At 41.6% G+C, this 17,823-nt stretch overlaps 1 protein-coding gene across 3 annotated transcripts in view; it reads left to right on the top strand.

Annotated features, from left to right (window-relative positions):
• Nucleotides 1-6,626: 6,626 nt before the first annotated feature.
• The window catches only part of PKIA (cAMP-dependent protein kinase inhibitor alpha), a 45,708-nt gene continuing 34,511 nt past the window's right edge, over nucleotides 6,627-17,823 (top strand). For 2 of the 3 annotated variants that reach the window (XM_030011812.2, XM_030011811.2), the window contains exon 1: nucleotides 6,627-6,869. The gene's annotated coding sequence lies outside the window, so the exon portion shown is untranslated. The remainder of the gene's footprint in view (nucleotides 6,870-17,823) is intronic. The other variant, XM_030011810.1, reaches the window with a different exon arrangement.

Raw genomic sequence — 17,823 nt, 5'->3', positions numbered from 1 at the left:
TTGCTTTTTAATTCATATTCTTTTGATAGCTATCAAGTAATCAATCTGAGTTTAATAATTATTCCCTCCCAAATGGTTTGGAAATGATTGCAGATATATATCACTACTTTAAATGTATTTTCTTGATGATGGTTTTAGTTACAAGGAAGTCTATTTGTGTATTTTTGACATTGCAGTTCCTCTTGCAATGTTCTTCTTCATTATCATACTACTTTTGGGTCACTATTTCTGCCATATACATTACACCTCATAAACACAACCAATTGAACAAAGTGTGTTCATTTACTCAATTTACGTAAGGGCATATCTATACATAACAAGTTATAATGGCAATGAAAGAATAAAGAAAGAAAGAGTAAGGAATTGAAACAGTGGTCATGGAGAGAGAGTTTTGTCAATTTGCTTTAAAAAAATATCTACTGAAAAAATACTTCCAACATCAACATTTTTAAGTACTGTTTCTACTTAGTAGAAAGCCTACAGCAATTTTCATTTTGTGCATTATTTTATTTGTGGGACCTGACATTATTCCATCTAAACAGTGTCAGAGGGATCAGATGGACATTAATTTATTAAGAGGGATAACTAAGGGTTCTTATGATGCATTCTCACATTATGTTTCAATATCAATAAGACTGCTTTGATATCCAGTAGGGACTGCACTTGCTATATTATTCATGGGAATTGTAAAATAATGTTTAATATCTTACATTGCACTGCTGGTGACATGTGGCAATTATTTTTTCTGTCATTTTTTGAATGCTTATGTAAAATATTTGCCCAGATCTGTCACAAAAACTGGTAAAATTTCATAAGAACTGTTTATTCATTGTCTCGCTTTCATTTAAATGCACTCTGAAGAAATCCAGAAAAAAAACCTGTTATTAAAGTGTACATTAGTACTTTGTTTAATATTAAAAGAAAAAAAAAAGCTTATGGAAAACTATGATAAATAAACTGGTTATAACGGAATGATCTATTGTTCTCCACAAAATAGCACATTGGCTTGCGCTGCAGAGACTCCAAAAGCATTAGAATTTTGGAACACACAAAAAGAACCTAATGTAGGTAACTGCCACATAAGCAGGTCCATAGGAGGTAGGCTATTTAGGCAGAAAAAAGTCAAAGGGAGATCAGAGTTCTTTTTTATACTCAGTACAACCAGTTTTCCTAGTTTCAGGAATACAGACTTTAAAGAAGCCTATGTGCAGTGGTCCTCGTATCTTCTTATGTTCTTGTACTGCTTCTGGCTGGGGTAGAGTTAATTTTCTTCATAATAGCTTGGTCTATGGTTTGGATTTGTGCTGAAAAGAGTGTTGATAACACAGGGTTGGTTTTGTTACTGCTGAGCAGCGCTTACACAGAGCCAAGGCCTTTTCTGCTTCTCACCCCACCCCACCAGCGAGGAGGCTGGGGGGGCACAAGAAGCTGGGAGGGGACACAGCTGGGACAGCTGACCCCAGCTGACCACAGGGATATGCCAGACCATAGGACGTCATGCTCAGCAATAAAAGCTGGGGGAAAGAAGGAGGAAGGGAGGATGTCCGGAGTTATGGCATTTGTCTTCCCAAGTAATTGTTACATGTGATAGAGCCCTGCTTTCCTGGAGATGGCTGAACACCTGCCTGTCAATGGAAGCAGTGAAAGAATTCCTTGTTTCGCTTTGCTTGTGCACACGGCTTTTGCTTTACTTAGTAAACTGTCTTTATCTCAACCCTCGAGCTGCCTCACTTTTACCCTTTCAATTCTCTTCCCGATCCCATTGCGGGGGGTTCACGAGCCAGCGGCTGTGTGGGGCTGAGATGCCTACCTGGGCTAAACCACAACAGTTCTCCACTTAATATATGCCTTCATTAGTAACACATCTTGTAAATCAGATCCACTTTTACCAACCCTCATGGTCTATGCCATTTTTATCACTGGTAAAAGCTAAGTCAGCTCCAGGAGACTTCTTTTTATTAGGAACTTCCTGAAGGTCCTAATACTCATGAAAACTCTTATATACTTTCTACATAAGTATATGCTCACATATGTGTATGTGAGCAAGGGTGTGATGAAGTATTTCCTAAGAAGAGAGCTTCAGAAAGCTCCCATAAGTTATTAAATACTGTTATACAATCTATGGCATAGATTTTTGATGCATTAAATGCCTAGGTAAAATTGAAATTAAAAGCAGGCCCATGGGAGTTTACCTTACTCTGCCTCTGAACATAGACCAAGAACTCAGAAAAAATACACACAGTCCCTCAGTTACAGAGACACTGAAGTCAAACCCGGGGGCAATGTATGAAGTGATCTTCTTCTCCCTCTTACTGTTATAATTCACAGCTTGTGTATACATGCATACTTGTCCTATTGACACACTTCCTACAAGTTATTCTGTGGATGGACTTGATTCTTGCCCTTTGTTCTTATTTTTCAAATTAGTGTATGACTGGGCACACACTTACTAACTGGTCACTTGATCTAAGTGTTTGCAAGTCACTGGTTAATGGCAAAGCAGAAACAGCTTTCTGTAAAGCTATTTGTTAATTGTAACACACTTTCTACCAAGAAGTGTCACTGCAGCAAACTCAAACAGGTAAGCAGAGATACAGCCAGGTCAACAAAATTCCGTATCTATACTAGCCTCAGTGGTCAACAAAATTCCGTATCTATACTAGCCTCAGTTGATATGTGATAAAAATACATTTTCCTTTCTCAAAACTTGACACCTCTAGCTCAGAGTCATCCTATGATCATCTAATAGTTAAGAATTTTTCTTTCTTTTCCTTTCTGATTTCCAGCTCACGAGTCTCTAGTGTATAGTTAAAATTTTGGGCTTTTTTTCCATTAAAACTTCATCTCAGTTCTGTGATTTTACTCCTCATCTGGTTAGTAAGTTATTCAAACATCCTGTATATTAATAGTGTTTCTTATCCAAATTTAGTTCATTTGTACTTACTTGCCAAGGCCACTACTGAAAATGCTAAATAAAATCAAATCCAAGAACACTCTTTTTGAAATGCTACCCCTAACTTTTCTCCAGAATGATGTTTTGCCTTAACAGGACAACTTTTTACCATCCTTCATATTCCTAGTCTCCTGCACGTACACCTATCCCTATATTCTGCAGTTTATCAAATGGGTTCCATGGTAAAAATATCCCTGAATTTCAGTGTTGCATGCTACCACCAACTATCTCATGTAACTGAAATTTCCTAGGTCTCTTCTCGTTTCTTAAATACTAGAACTGTCTGACAGTGTCCAGGAATAGGGTACCACCTTTGACTTAACAAAGATTTCTTGAGATTTTATACCACATTTTTTCCATTACATTTAGATGGAGATTCACTCCTCCGACTTGAACACACCCTTCTGATTTTAATTTCACTGTGAAAACAGTAACATCCATTTGTACACATTTATGCATTCCCCTTCATTGTTTTTCCTTCACTCCACCCTTTACTCCAGCCAGCAGTTATCGGGAAAGCAAAGTACTCAGTTTGAGGGGGAAAGCCTAGATTTTTCACCCCATCCTCACAAAAAAAGAGCTCAACTTCTTCATTTCAGGCTTTCTTTACATTTTTACAAGTGAGCACATTTTTACTATTTATTATTTATTTTCACAATCTAATTTAATTTGAATGTTGGCAAATCTCACCTCAACCTTACTATTTCTAACCTCTAAGCCACAACTTTCTCTTCACTTGTTGGTTGACAGCCTACTTCTAATATCTTGTTTGAAGTTACCCCCCTTGCAGTTAAGTCTGGAGTTCTTCGTTATACATTGTTCTCTCACTTATTAAAGACATTTCCAAGCTTTCCCCATATTCAGCTGTTCAACTGATTTCACTAACTAGTTCCTTCCATTTTCCCTACGGTGTACACTTTTAAAGCTGAAATGCTTAGATTTCAATTCGTATTTATATTTGCACTTATTTTAAACTGATTGAACCCATGATTACTAAATTGAAGATTATATTTACTGAGTAGAATAGGCTGTCTGAACGTTGCTAAATTATGCACACCCATATTGTTTCTCTACTAAAATAAAATTCTATAGGTGTCTCGCCCATGTGTCCTTCCTTTTTTTTGTAATTATGTATATTGAATAGTACTAATTAATACTCTTGGGCCAGGAGCATTTACTTCTCTTGACTCTGGAATTTACTGCTATCAAAGAAGAAATAATAGTAATAATAATAATAACTTTTGCACAGATCAAGGATTTGCTAGTACACTAATCACTTAGTGGATTTGGTTAGGAGTTGCTGAACCAGGTAGCCCAATAGAAGAGAGGCTGCCATGGCTCCATTTTCCTAGGTCTAGTCAGTAGCAAGTCTGAGCACATATTCCTAAGAGGCACACACACATTATGTATACACAAATATATACATAAATATGCACATGGCCAACCACACAGATCAACATAGACACAAACACTCAAGCAAACACAAGATGGCATGAACAGTGTAATCCTGTCCTCCTCTCTGGCATGGGTCCCTATGACGTGAGGTGCGACTCTTGCTGCTCGCACTTACAACCCACCCCACACCCCCATGCACACAGTCCTCTCACCCAGTAAAAGAGTTAGAAATAGAGTTTCATAAGAAGACAGGAGAGACTGCGCTGATCAGGTGCAGGGCATAGCCAGACACCCGTATTCAGCAGCAGCCTGTTTACACAGGACTAGCCCTATTTACCTCCTCATCCCACCATGCTCCCACACTCGCTCATTCCCATAGCAACTTGATCCCTTCCTTTCCCCACCTTTGTTTCTTGCCCTAAACATCCCATAATAAGCCTTGTACAATCCGCAAATGCTCTCCCTATTATGCACCCCATAATGTGTCCTGTAACCCTAGGCAGCAACCCCCTCAGTCTGTGAGGTGACGCATAGAGCTTTTTGGTTGACTGCTGGGTGTCCCCCCCAGCCCCATGGGGCTGAGGGTCCCCTGGGACAGCCCTGGGAGGTGTTGGGCAGGGGTTTCCTTTCTCTGACCCTGTTATTGGGGCTGCCCCGCCTGCCCACATGCCCCTGAGCTCCTCTGCGTACGTGGAGATGAGCCTTTAATCACCTAACCTAATGCACTGTAAACAGAGATTAAGTATCACTGTTGAAATGCTGCCAGTGCTGCACATTCAGGTCTGCAATGCCAATCAATAGAAGAGGCTCAAGGCAGGGAGTAAACAGGAGCAGCCCAAAATTAGCGCAACTGTAGGACTGCACAGGTACAGGGAATCAAATCAAAGACACTGGCACAGTTAAAAGCCTTACCATAACCGCTATAGAAGTAAACACAATGAATTTCCAAAAGGGAACTCAGGCTCAGAGTTTTTATATTTCATCTGAGAGATGGAGATTAAGATCCTTACCTTAATGCGACTCGTCTCCCCTTTTCTGCTTTGCTCTGCCGCTACAGACAACCTTCCTATCTACACCCAGGCCGCTGAAGCAGCTCTTCTGTTTCAGACCTCACCACCATGGAAAACATCAACATTTCCAACTTGGGTCTACTCCAAAACCTTGCTGAGGAACCACTTGGCCACCCGCTCAGCAGAGCAGGCGCAGCGCCTTGGAAACACCTGTGCTCGCAGCATTTGTGTTTTCCTGGGAGCTTGTCCGGCAGGACTTTTCTTGACCAGACACAACCCTGCCTTGCTCGTGAAATACGAAGAGCTCTGAATACGGTGATTTGGTGACACTTGTTATCTATCAGAACCAGACTGCCTGGTGTTACTTATGCAGCAACATAGCCGTGCTTGTCCTGCACACGGGATGGGTTTGCGGGATTGTAAACTGTGACAGGAATCTAGCCTTCTTTATGAGCCTGCCAGTTACCCAGTACGTGCACAGCACTCTGTAACTAACAAAAATAGACATGCTGCCTACTGGTGGATCTTAAAAATATCAGGACGCCCTTGGTAAGAGAGAAGCGTGTCCTGGTGACCTTGAACACAGTGCCTTTCCTCTGCTCTCCCCTCCCCAGCACCGAGCAACAGCCACTGGCAAAGAAACTCCCCTCCACCCCAGAAACAGCTGCATTTTTTTAGGGGCACAAGCTGCGGAGCGCTTGCGTGCCCTGAGGCCGGGAGGGGAGGGGGGAGAGCTGGGCGCCCACACACAGCCACGAGGATTACAGCGGATTTTCCTTCAAAACAGAGACACGCACGCACACACACACACAGAGCTCTCCCGGAGGGAGGCTCTCCCTTGGCTCCGGCCTTGCAGCGCTGCGGGAGCCTGCCCTCCCCCGTTCCTCGCCGCTTAGCCCGGTACGACCGGGTTGGGCAGGGCGGCGAGGCCTGGGTGACGGACACGGGGGCGGCGGTGGGAGCGGGCCGCGGGCCGCCGGCCTTTGGGCGGGAGCACCGCGCTCCCCAGAGCCCGCTGAGGGGACTCCCGAGAGGGCAAGGCTGGCGCGGGGCGGAACGGCCCATCCTGCAGCCGTGCCCAGGAGGGAGCCCCGGCCCGCCGCCGTGCCGCCCGGGAACCATGCCGCCCCAGCCAGCCTCCGGGGCAGCGGGGTGCGTGTAGGGCAGCCGGAGTGCCGGCCCCTCGGGTGGGGGTGGAGCGCCAGGGCCCCGCGGGGCTCGGGCGGCCGGGCGGAGGGGCCGTCTCCCCCTCCGCGGCGGGAGCGGAGTGCGGCGGCCCGGGGAGGGGGCGGGGAGGATGACTTCATGCCGCCGGAGCGCCGTGAATTTAGGAGCAGCAGCTGCCGCCGCCGCCGCCGGCGGGATGTGGGGGTGAAGTGACAGCGGGAGCTGCCGCCGGCTGAGGGAGGGGCAGCGCCGGGCACCCCGCTCCGCCGAGCCCAGGGGCTCCGGGCCGCCAGGAGCAGCCGCTGCGGGAGGGAGGAAGATGCGCTGAGCCGGTCGCTGGAAAGGTGAGCGGGAGCTGCTGGGGGCGTGTGCGGGGGCGGGCGGCGAGCGCTGCGGCGCTGCCCGGCTGGGGAGCCGCGACGCTGCCGCTGCGAGCCGCCCGCCTCGGTTCACCCAGCTGCCGGGGCCGCTGCCTGCCCGCGGCGAGCGCGGGGAAGGCCGGGCCGGCGGCCCGGGAAGCAGCCGCCGTGCTGCGTGCGCCCAAGGCAGGGTCCGGAGCTGCGCTCAGACGGGTAGCTCCCTTCTCCTTCCTTCTGTGGCTCCCTCCAAAAGCAGAAGGGCTGCCCTCTCAGAAGCGCCACAGCGTTGCGTTTTATCTTTTATGGCCAGGATGTGCGGTGGCTCGGTGCCAGCCCTCTGCTCCGCAGCCCGGGCTGCCTTCTTTACCCTTGCCAGAAGGGATTCGCCGGCGTGGAGGGGGCATTTTGTCGGTGGCGTAGCGGCGGACGGGCGCGAAAGCGGGAAGGACTGTGGAGCACTGCGGCAGGTGCAGGACCGCGCTCCGGGTTTCCTTCCTCCTGCTCGCTCCGGGCCGATGTGCGTTCCTCAAGTGGCGGGGAGGACATCTTAGGGCAGAAGGGTTTCAGGGGAACAGAAGCAAAAAAGGATGTCGTCTCATTTGCATCCCTGGATTTGGAAGTCGCTTTGCAGGAAACTAAAGGGAGAACCAGCCATTATGCCAAAATGGATTCTGTTGACTTTTTCGGGGACTTCTGTCTGTGGGTTGTTTTTCTGTTTTCCTTTTTCCATTTTTGTCATCTAGCACAAGGTTTGAGACAAACTAAATAGCAGCTAGATTCAAATGCCTTTGTTTGCTAAATGGACAAATTAGTGAGTTGCTCTTCCTTCGTATCACCTGTAGAAGTGGAAAAACAAGAGTACCTGCAGCATTGTAGCTTGGCCACTGACGTTGCACACTGTTTGTGGTACGTACGCAGGTCTTAACGCTAGGTGAATGGCCTTTTGGAATTGAGTAGGAGGGAAAAATCTGCCTGGGCTATGTCTGTCTGATACGCTGGTGATTTTTTGTTATGTTTTTCCTTTGTTCCACTCTAAAAAAGGTTGCTCTGAAGCAGGCATGTCAATACAGGAGGCTAGGGTTGGCATGCAGAGGCAAATCATTAGAATGAGCACTATCTGCTTGTAGTAATGGCTAATGGCTCTATGTGGTTTGGTTTGGAAGCAAAAACAATGATTGTGCCTCTGGGAAGGAAAGGATAGGGTATTAATCTGTTCCTGCTGAAAAAAAGGAAGCAGGATATTGGAAGCTGAAGGTTATTTTATTCAATGTCTGTTTACTTGTACGTTCATCTTAAAGGGTCCTGTTATCCTATGTATTCATAGAGCAGCTCACACAGTTGTGGGATACCCAGTTGTGGTTGAAGCCTCTGGTCACGTGCTAGAGTGATAGAAGTAATACTTAGGGAGGTGACAGGCAGTTGATTGGCCTGTTGTCATTATTTCAGGGAATTAATTAAATACGTGTATTTGCCTCAGTACTGTTGCTGGGTACACAGAAGGCAAACGATGGCTACAGGAAATGTGTATAGAAGACAGTTGCGGTTTCATAAGGCTGAAACAAAGAGTGACTGGTGAATTGCAGACAAATCATTGCTCTGGAACAGTCATTCAACTATGACCCAGTGTAAGCTTGTTCCTTTTAAGCACTCCATGGCACATCCAATGTATGCATTTCAAGCTAGAAAAAAATTCCCATTCCATCAAACCTATATCTTTCATTTACCAAACATTTATTTTGTTCCTGTAAAACACTTGGGAGTCTGAGTTATGACATCTCTACTGTTTTTTCCTTTCTAGAATAGAGGATGGATGGCTGTCTCAGCGATTGCAATGTTGTAGTCATTTGCTGATTTCTCCTCTAATTGCCTCTGGCTGGAAGAAGAAACTATGTAGCTGATTTCAGATACTTCTCCTATTAGTCCACCCATTGTATATAAAGTCAATTTCTTCACTGAAGAGGGCATCAAGTAATGGTCTCCCATTCTGTTGTTGCAAATACAAAGTAGTATGAGTACTCCCTAATGCTGATGCAACATTAGCACAGTAAATTTAGCCATTTGTGCTTCCAGGCAAACCTAAATAATGTTTGAAAAGACTGTTGGCTAACATTTTTTTAAAAAGTGTGGTGGCAGGGATGAAGGAGTTCGTTGACCAAGAGCCGTACATTATCGTAGATGTGAATGTACATCTGGTTAGTTTGACTCTGAAAACTTGAATTGCTTTTGTTTTTATCTTATGTGTACTCCAAAGACAGATGGGGTAATCATGTAAAATGCAAGAGTGCATGTGCATGTGTCCACAGAAAAAAATGGGTATCTAATTATCAGTGTGAATTTAATTCAATGGTGTAACTCATGTAAATCCACTTCCTACAGACTTCTCTCCCAGAACTCCTCTTCCTCCTTCTGTTACAGTAACTTCCATACCTCTGCCAAGCAAAGAAAAGCATCTTTATTGTGGTTAATCTGGGGGCGACAGCCCCGCTGACTAGAAGAACAGCTTAGTTGGCCAGCTGGTTGATGCCAGACAGACTGGGTAGCAGCCGAGATTTAGCTGCCTTTTCCTCAGAGGGTCTGCTATTTTGAAACTCTTCATCTGGGTTAGTTCTGCAAATTTATAAGAGCTTAATTATCTTTGAGATTTCTAGGCCGCAGACAGCCTTTGAACCAGCAGGTTCATTTGACCAAGTTTATGAGTAGGGGCCAGATGGGTCTGTTTGCGTAAGACTTGTTTCCTTAGGAGAACAAACTGGAAAACCCAGTAACCTTGAATGCACTTGAAGTTGCAGAGGTTTGATTTCACTTGTGGTCCTTTCCAAGAGCTGAAATGAAACAGTTCAGTTAATATATTTTCTATTATTATGAGCATGTTTAAAGCTGATGTTTCTAAGTGCTGTTTGAACTAGCTGAAATAACCACATTCCAGAGCAAGCATGTAATTTTTCAGTTGTGTTGTTACTAGGCTTTGAGTTGGATTGTTTTCCCCAAATTAAGAATTCCTTAAAGAAAGGCTTGAGCAGGGTGTGAGTGGACAGATATTATAAAGTGAATTTAAGACTATGTACTTTAGCATGTGCAAACAATCAAGAGTATTTTAACAATAGTGATACCATTTTTTCTTCTGAAGAACAAATGTATTGACACTTTCCAAATGCATGCCCTTTATATGCAGTAGTTAACATTTCTAGGTGAGAAAAAATTTCCATCTGAGAAATAAATTCCAGGCATAGACTTAAACTTTGTTTCCTATTATGCAGATGGAATTCATGTTGGACTCTTTAATTATTGTCAATAGAAGATCTTTATGTGAGTGGCCAGTCAACTGCAAAGGTAGCAATTGTTAAGGAGAACTAAGAGTTTCATCTATTTATAATATATTAGTGGTGGGAACAAGACAGGCATTAATCATCTTTTTATCTTGAATTTGACCTAATCAAGTAAGTCAGCACTTCACAACCCGGATAATGAGCCCCTGAGTTTAATATCTGAAACATGGAGATAGAAGTGCAGAGTTCATGTATGCTTCTTGCAAAACCAAGCTGATTTAAGCCTCTCTTTTGAAGAGGACTGCATGTGACAGCAACACCAGCATGAATCCATTTATATGTATTAGTTTCATGATGCATTGAGGACTATTTTCTAGAAAGTCTTCATATTGTATGCTCTTACAAAATGACGCTTTTAAAACAACATTATAAAAGAAAGGATCTGATTGTACAAGAAGTGCGCACTTCCAGTATATATTCCTGTCTTTAAATATAAACATATCAGAGGAGAAAGTAACACAAAATGGACTCTCTCTTAGGAGAGTTGATGCAAATGTCCCAGCCAAATGCCAGATCAAATAATTTCATTTTTCTTCCTTTAATTCTTATGGTAGAACCAATAAGATATGATGGTGGTTTTTGTCCTCCCTAACATACCAAAGATACGCTGCATTTCTGAGCTGGTCGCATTTCTGCGGTGGTAAAATGATTCCAGGGTATCTCTGCCCTTCTTCTCTGGGTGAACCAAGTATAAAACATGAACTCTGCAGAAGAGCTGCAGTGGAAGAATTTCAATGTCAGCCAGGGTGTAGTTCTCTCTAGCAGAATTTGTTTTGTTTTCTAACCTTTATTCAAATTAATTTTAAAATTGGCTACACTGCTGTTCTTCGGCTTTACAGGACTCATGGGCTGCAATTTAACCTGCACTGTGTTCAGAAGTATGTTAAAGCAACTGGCTGGTCTTTGCACAATTATGCATACCTTTTTGCACTAATGTCTCGGTGATTTATCAGATGCGGTAGGCAAATAGGTCTAACTCCAACATACAATTTTAGTTTCTCTTAATTTGAGTGCTTTTTTTGTCACATCTTTGTTCTAGCAACTGTTCCAAAAGACCCAAAGGTATATCAAAGTTATCTTGGCAGCTGTTAGCTAGCCTGTAAAATGTGCTGCAGCTTTAATGAGATCATATACATCTTAATATATCTATATAATTATATATATTATATAATATATATATTTGCTAACTATTCACTCATTTGCCTTCTACCTCCTACAGAATTTCCACTTACACATATGGTGAGTACATAACTGTGGTGAAACGATCTCACCACCTGTTGTTTTAAAATAGCACAGATACTTATTAATGGTCCTTCCATGATACTGTTTATAGTACATGTTAAACCTCACTTAAAATACTGTGGATCATATTGGTAAAGGATATTATTACTTCAGCAGCAGCCTTAAATTGGTTCCTGTTTAGCATCTCTACTTACTGATTGTTTGTAGGTAGGAGAGAGGTAAACTTCATAGGACAGTCAAAGCTATGATGCTTAATGAGAAAGCTGTCAGTGAATCTTGTACAAGGTGTTCTATGAAAATGACCACTGCTATTTGGGTAGCTGATCAACCCAAAGAACTGTAAAAAGTGTGAGTGCATAGATGCTCTACGCTCAGAAGTCTTAAGCACAGTTGATGTGAACTCCTTCAGGCCAAGGCTCAAAAGCAGAGTTTTCACACTTCAAAGCTAGGGAAAGTAAATAAAGCAGAACTTGAGTCTTGATCAAGAATGTCTCCTAATATATTTTTTTCCATGGAAAAGTCAGTTCTAAACTGAAAATTAGGTAAACAAATATTCCATCAATTCCCTGTTTTCTTTGTCCAATCTAATGAGTCACTTGGATTCTCAACTTTGCTTTCAAAGAATTTCTAGAGTTCTGCCGAATATTTCTGGTCTGTAACTCTGTAGATTTGTCTTTACTTGTTTTGGAGTTTTTTTGTTTTGTTTTGTCTAATCTCATCAAAGTAGAAATTAAAAATGTATTTCTACTTTGAAATCATCTATCCACAAGTGGACCAAGAAGAATTCTTGATGTTAAATGGCAGTTCACTATCATTCTCACTTCACTGAGATGTAAATTTAAAAGGGCAATCAGGATAAACAGACTCTGCTGCTTTCAAACTTCCCAAGGTGCTTGCTTGAGGCACAGAAAGTTCTTGATATCTGCATGTTCCCAGTGAATACCAAGAAAACACTATTATACACTGCAAAATTTATATAACAAACAAAGGAATGAAAGATGTGTTGTATTTAAGTTTAGCAAAAGCTCTTAAGAACTATTAGGGTGTCTTTTTTGTTTGTTTTGTGATTTTTTATTTTTTTTTTAAATGAAATACATATGGAGACTTTTTTTTTTTCCTGTGGTGCATGACAGATGGCATTGGTTGGGTTTAGAATAGCTAGTAAATTAAATAATAGTTGTTCATGCTAGAACAGTGACTGTCAGATGCCTGTTCAAACTGTATAGGATGGACAAAACCCTCTTCTTACTAGAAAAGCTGTGTGGCATATCTTTATAGACGTAGCCTGTAAGAATATAAATCTGCTATTAAAATAAGACCACTGGCAAAATTCCAGTAAAGGATGCTTAGAGAAGTAATACATAAATTAAATGGAGTAATCATCTTTTGATGGTCTCCCAGTATTTGGTGCCCAGCATTGATTAGGAGTTCCATGAGCATAAAGTAATGCTTGCACTATTATGTTTAATTGCAGAGGGTATCGTGTCCTCACTATATGTGTTTGGTTGATCTGATTTAGATTCTCAGCCTCTACAGTATCTTTGGCAGTTATATGCTTCAGTGCATGTAGAGCGTTAAGGAAGTAAGTATCTTTGTTTTGCCTTAAAATTTGTTGCCTAATGATTTAGTTGGGGCCCCTTTTAATTGTCATGATGTGAGAAATGTTAAACAATTGTTTCCTTTTCAGTTTCTCATTAAATCAGTCATGATTTCGCACATCTATTACATTCTCTTTTTCCTCAAGAGCAGTCATTTTGGTCTATTTACTCTTTCTGTATATATAGATTCTATTCCATATCTGATTCATTCTTTGTCACATTTTTATATACTTGCTGCAAATATATTTCTGATGTGCAACGGTCAGAACTTAGGAACTCTGTTTAGTAGCATGATAATTTCTGTTCCATTCCTTTCCCAGGTTTTTTTTTTTTTTTTTTTTTTACTGAGCATATTTTTTCCAGTTACTAATTACATGTTTCATTTGGGCTGATCTCTTGTGTCCCTGTTAGGTTCATTTTCATTGTAGGCTCAGTACAACAATATGTTTGTATGCCTGGAAGGAACTGGTGCCATTAGCAGGAGACATAAAAGTTGATAGCTGGATATCAAAAATGTGTATTTATAATGTAAGAAAGAGCAAACTGTATTGTGTAGCCTTATAGAGCAAGGGAGATTCAGTCATAAACCCTTTGTTTTGTGTTACTCTTGTTTTAAAATAGTGGGTTGATGGCAGCTTTACTGATTTGGGCTAATGTTTGTGAGCTCAGACATGGCAAGCAGAAAATAAAAAAGAATAGGATTTCTTAATGCATGTAAGAATTGGAGCATGTGAAAAAATTTCAGACTCTAAGAGGCAGGCATAATGTGAAACACTTTTTAAAAAAAAAAACAAACTAAAAATAGACTGCTGCATTTTAAGTAATTGTTATTTGTAAGGTCTCATGGAGTCAAAGCGTGATAAGAGATGTGAACAGAGTATGCATGAATATAGAAGCTGTATGACTTGAAAAAGAGACGTAGCTTATCAAAATTGATTATGGCATGCCTTAAAAGCCTAAGGAAACCACAGCTTTTTTTCAGTCAAGTAAGCCCATTTTATCATACATTTTTTTATATACAGGCGACTAATGTTTACATTCAGTTCTTAGACAAACACCAAAGCCTTTTCCAAGCAGAATATTTATCCTGAATAGGGAGTCCTTTAAGTTATTCTGAATAGCTAGAGGTCTTGTTGAACACCTTCCCCCCCCGCCATGTGTTTATTTGCCTGCAGGGAGTTCAGATGTTAATCTGTTGAATGGCAGGTATAATATTATAAGGTAGTAAAGAATTGTATAATGCCAGTGTCATTTGCTCTGAGCTACAGCGTGCAAAAATAATGCCACCACTGCTACGTGTCCTTTTAGAGTGTAATTTTTGTATCTATGCCTAATGTGGTACTACTAGGGCCTGACTAGGGAAATGGCTATATTCTCTTGAATTTTACAAAAGCAAAACCACTGATAAATGGTGAAAAACATGTGCAAAGCCTTCACTCATCCCCAATGCATGCACAGAGCGACTCCAGAACAAATAAAGTTTGAATGGGTATTTATAGAAGATGAACATGATAACTGTGCACCCAGGGGAACATAGATACTGTATGAGAAACTTAAGCATGTAACATCACTTCTTCACTGATGCTTGAGTATTCATTATATGTTCATGTAACAATAGGCTTTTAATATATAGAAAGCTAATAATGGGGAATGTTTTCATTAGCACATAAGGAAGCAAGTGCATGGAAATATTTTGCATGGTATGATGCATTAGCTAATTGTCACTCTAGAAGAAGACACTTCTCAATTGTACACTCTGCACATTTATGCAATTGCTGTACCGACCAAAGAGCAAGAGGAAGCATTTCTGTTATTCTCTTTTTCTCAGATACTGGGGAAATATATTATTTATGTAGCACCTTTCATCATGGAAGACCTCAAAACACTTTGCAGCACTTCCATTTTCATTGACATCATTTGCAAGTAAGGGCTGAAAGCTGTTATTTAAACATTGTTTTCCCACAGTGGTATAGCTGGTAAGACTGCAGATCAGGGAGTTATTTATGCTAATCTCCAGAAAAAGGTACTGATTTCTGATGACTGCTGCAGCACGCTGAACCATGCTATTTCCTTCCAAGCAGAAAATTCTCTTTCCTATCACTTTTGTGCCTCATAGAAGCGATTTTTGAAGGTCATTCATCCGTTACAGACTGCAGTTCTGCTTCTTAAGCAGCGTTTCTAGTCAGACAACACACTATGCAAATGTTTTTTTGTGTAAGTTTACTAGATTCTCCAAGTCCACTCTTTGTTAAGATTTCTGTTCTTCCATCTCCTCTAGCCTTCTTGGTCTGTCTAAGCCAGGCACTGGTACTCATTTTGGAAGTATATTTTTTTTTACTGAATTTTGTCAGTAAGTAAAATTTTTCAGTTTATAGTTGGGTCTCTCTTGGTAGCATGGTATTTTATTGTCGTGGTTTGACCCCAGCCAGCAACTAAGCACCATGCAGCTGCTCACTCACTTCCCCCCCACCCAGTGGGATGGGGGAGAGAATCAGAAGGAAAAAGGTGAAACTCGTGGGTTGAGATAAGAACAGTTTAACAGAACAGAAAGGAAGAAACTAATAATGATAATAATAACAATAATAAAATGACAATAATAATAAAAGGATTGGAATATACAGAACAAGTGATGTGCAATGCAACTGCTCACCACCTGCCGACCGATGCCCAGTTAGTGCCTGAGCAGCGATCCACCCCGCACAGCCAACTGCCCCCAGTTTATATACTGGGCATGATGTCACATGGTATGGAATACCCCTTTGGCCAGTTTGGGTCAGCTGCCCTGGCTGTGTCCCCTCCCAACTCCTTGTGCCCCCCCCAGCCTTCCTGCTGGCTGGGCATGAGAAGCTGAAAAATCCTTGACTTAGTATAAACACTACTTGGCAATCACTGAAAACATCAGTGTGTTCTTCTCATACTAAATCCAAAACATAACACTATGCCAGCTACTAGGAAGAAAATTAACTCTATCCCAGCTGAGATCAGGCCATTTATAAATATGTTTATACATTTATTTGGAGACTAAGAGTGCATACCTTAAACAAATGCATATGATTTCTTAAGCAAACTACAAGGCAGAATTCTAGAAAAAAGAAAATTTTAGCATTGTTCTGGGGTCAGCATCCAAGTGACTGCCTATCTTCTTGTGGTGGTATGTTGCATTAATTTCCTACTACAGTGGGAGGAAAAAGTGCCAAAAACATTGCAAGTTTCCAGGCTGCGTGATCTGAGCCAATTACTGAATGTCGTGTGTTCTTTGAGCCTCAGGCAGCACCTGAGCACCTCGTTTTGGTGTCCAGGCATGCTTTTGGCAAGTAAGCTCTTCTATACAGCTCCTCCTGAGAGGAGCAGTTGCCGGTGTTTCTGTGCTTAGTAGTGATTCGTTACACTCTCCTCTCAGGGCTGGTCTTCAGCACGTCCTTTCATAATTCTTTCCTTGTACGAATTTTGGTGACAAGTATGGGGGTTTTGAGGGGTTTTGTTTGTATTGGCCGGATCAGAGTTGCAATCTTTGCTTTAAGTTAAACAGTATCTGTGAATACTGCTGAGCACTAGAACAGTTTCATATATGAGTGTTAAACTGGTGCCAAGTATTTTGGTACATTTTTGGCTTGTGTCAACTTGTTCTTCTGAACAAGTCTAAAACTTGGTGTGGGAATTGGTGTGGGTTATCTGCCATTTCCCAGTATGTAATGTGAATGTTGTTTAGAAAATAAATTATCTTGTTAGAAGCCTTATAGTTTACCTGACTTTCCCTTGATGTGGTTGCTGTTGAGGCAGACCAGATTTTCAGCCAATTTGTCTGGCTTTTCTCTGTTCAAACTGATGAAAACAGTGGAAGCTTTCTATGCATCCTGCAAGATCTGTCTTTCAACTGATGTTCCTTCTGTGACACTCTTCTTGAACATTTACTTGCTTCATATCTGCCGATTGTTCTGTTGAAGAACTTCCAACTTCCCATCCCCCTTTCTGAAGTGTTCCTGTTCTGCTCAGAGAGCAGTAATTCCAGTGAAGTGTTCTAATTTATCTCTATTCTCTGAGCACATTTGAAGGCCTTGTCAGGGAAGGCAGATATACAGAAATAATTTGGAGTACGATGGCTTTCATAGTAACAGTTGTAGAGGCTTTCAATAGTTTTACTCTCTTCATGTGTTTATTCTGTGTTAAGGTGTGATGTGAAAATCCAAGAGAAGTCATAGTTTAGCACCTCAGTTTTGTTGATTCTCCCTATGTAGTGGTAATTTATGTAAGTAATTAACATTCTGATAACAGTGGCCAAAATACTAGGCTTTTATTTTCACCAAGGGTTGTCTCTCTTAAGAGATTCTTGTGTAAGGACATAGATGTGAACAGGTTGGAAAGGATAACATAAATAGGAGTTAACTGTCACCAGAAGAATGGGAGGGTGAATCTAGTGAGGGTCTTTCTGGATAAGTCAATTATAGGGCTTAAAACTTATTATTTGTATATGCATACTAATGTTGATGTGTCAGGTTTTTGTCCCGTGGGTAAGTTTTTCCCTCCTCATCCGCACAAAGTGCCTTCTCTGTGGAACTAATGAGTGCGAGACCAATATGAGGGAAGAAGTAGTTCCTTTTATAAAGATTAGTAATAGCAAAATTTGATTAACCAAAAGTAAAGGTAGCTGTGATCTCTACTCTGAACTTTTCCTATCCTTTTTCTTTTCTGCCTGTATATGTATTTGGGTGGTAGTCAGGTGCTTCTGTTTTATGGTTTGGGCATAAAGACTTCTTATAAACTGAGGAACAAAGG

The sequence above is a fragment of the Aquila chrysaetos genome, chromosome 4, assembly GCF_900496995.4.
Source record: "Aquila chrysaetos chrysaetos chromosome 4, bAquChr1.4, whole genome shotgun sequence".
Classification (NCBI taxonomy): domain Eukaryota; kingdom Metazoa; phylum Chordata; class Aves; order Accipitriformes; family Accipitridae; genus Aquila; species Aquila chrysaetos.
Note: the sequence above shows the minus strand (reverse complement) of the source record. Positions and strands in the feature narration are given on the sequence as shown.